Genomic DNA, 2,178 nt, shown 5'->3' on the forward strand with positions numbered 1-2,178 from the left:
AATGGCAGTGGGTTTTATGGTCAGCCTGGTAAAGCAGTAGCACCGGTCTTCACAGCTATCACCTCATAAGTTTTTCTCAGACAAAGTTGCAGTCAAAATCGAGTTGAAACATGAATACAAGTACCATATTCATGAGCTCTGGTTGGATACCTTCCAAAATGTCTGTTAAATTCATTTCCTTAATAAAAGTGGTGAATGTTCCAGATGGTTTTTGGGTCACCGAGTGATGTATTGGTTGATAGTGATTCATCAATTGCTTCTGAGGCTGCAATAAAAATTCCTCTGGGAGTCAACTAAGTTATCATCGCTCAATCAAGGGAACCTAAAAATGTTGGCATTTGGGGAATTGATTAGTTATCACTCTGAAACTGAAATGCTTAGTTTTCAGTAGTAGTTTGAGACTGTGTGTCAGGGATTGGTCTTCCAGAACAAGGAGTTGACCCTGACCGAGTGTTGCAGACTGGCACATTCCAAGGTGCTGGACTAGGTGCTGAGGGATGCACTAAAGCTTGGGGCAGCTGCCACCAAGGGGGATTGGAGAAAGACCATTGTTTGAAGTCTTCCTGCTGAAGGAAAATGGGGGTCCGTTCAGTTATCAGACACTCCTAGTGTGTCTAATATGTATGTAAATATTAGTAGTTTATGTGTCAGGGAGGTCTTTGGTTTTGTGTATAGGCAGACTCCATTTTGTGTGTTTATTCGATATGCAACTGTGCAGAACTGAACTGCATTTGTGTCAATGTATATATACAAACAATTTTTTTTATGAATAAAGTATATTTTTGAAATTTAAAAAAAGTTGGTGTAACTTATTATAAAGTGTCTTCCATTTTAACAAGTATCACCCCCTGTTCCTTCCTCTCACCAACTACAATTATGAGGCTCTGCTTCTAATTCCTGGGATAATTCTGAGTTCCTAGTACTCTCATCTCTGAGACAGAAACTTTTGGATCCAGGCCATACACCAAGCACTTGAGCTCATAAACCAGGCTGCCTCTCCAGTGCAGTACTAAGGATGTGCTTACTAGTGTAAGAAGCACATCTATCCATCAAATGAGACATTAAAACAAGAAGTGTCTACCTTCTCTGGTGGACATTAAAGATACTCATAACAGTATGCAAAGAGGAGCACAGTGTCCTTCCAGACACTTGGCTAGTGTTTCCACCCTCAAATGAACACTGCCAAAATAATTTGTGAGAAATTTCCAGGACAAAATGGCTGCTGCAAGTCTGTATAAAAAGTGTTCCTCTTCTATTTCTTTGGAATAACCAATTGCCAATGAGCCGCAGAGCACACCTGGCCTCATCAGCTGTTAGCGCCAGGAATGCTTTTCTGGATAATTAATGAGGTTTCAATGCAGCATTCAGCTACTCGAGGCATCATTGCTGAGACCCGTCCTCCCAGATTAAGTGTTAGTGTTTTGAATTGGATAGATTGTATACTCTGAATCAGGGAGAGGTCAGAATGAAGAGGTGGCCTATCCCTGGGTAATTCAGAAATGCAAATGATATGCTGATCACTGGACCCTTTGAATAGCTGCTGCAGATGCCAAGGATTTTGGCAGACACTTGCATTCTGTCAACAAAAGCTGATTGTTTTTGCGTCCGAAAAGTGCAGAAAAATCTTTGGGATTTAAGTCAGTCACCAATACTCACTCCCCACACCCAAACCTTTTTAAAACCCAACTCTTTTTTTTCTGCTTGAAGAACTAACTGTATCAAAGTGATCTGGAGTAATACTCCTTACAAATGTTTGCCCCTTTCCCATTTGATTGCTCTCACTATGATAGCTCCAGTGAGACGGGTTCCTCACAAGACAGAAGAAAGCTTTTTTTCTGAACCGTCAATGTCCTTTCTCCTAATGTGAGTGTTGAGCCTGTGGCGGGGAGACTGGGATGGCAATAATACATTCATATGAGCCCTAGCACAATGTGCCAGCTGTCTACCCATTAAGTCTACACACTCCTGAAGCCTATTGCTGCCCACTTCTCTACTTAAAATATTTTCAAGTTTCCTGTCATTGGCGCATTTTGCAATTGTACCCAATTTTCAGCCAATTTCTGCGCATGTACAGCCAAGAGTGATCAATAGATAGCAGGCAGGTATTGGAACTCTCCTGAAATCTCCTGACCTAACCACAGCGACACTCCCAACTATACCGGATATACAGCACACAAC

Source organism: Rhincodon typus, chromosome 31 (assembly GCF_021869965.1).
Source record: "Rhincodon typus isolate 14 chromosome 31, sRhiTyp1.1, whole genome shotgun sequence".
Classification (NCBI taxonomy): Eukaryota; Metazoa; Chordata; class Chondrichthyes; order Orectolobiformes; family Rhincodontidae; genus Rhincodon; species Rhincodon typus.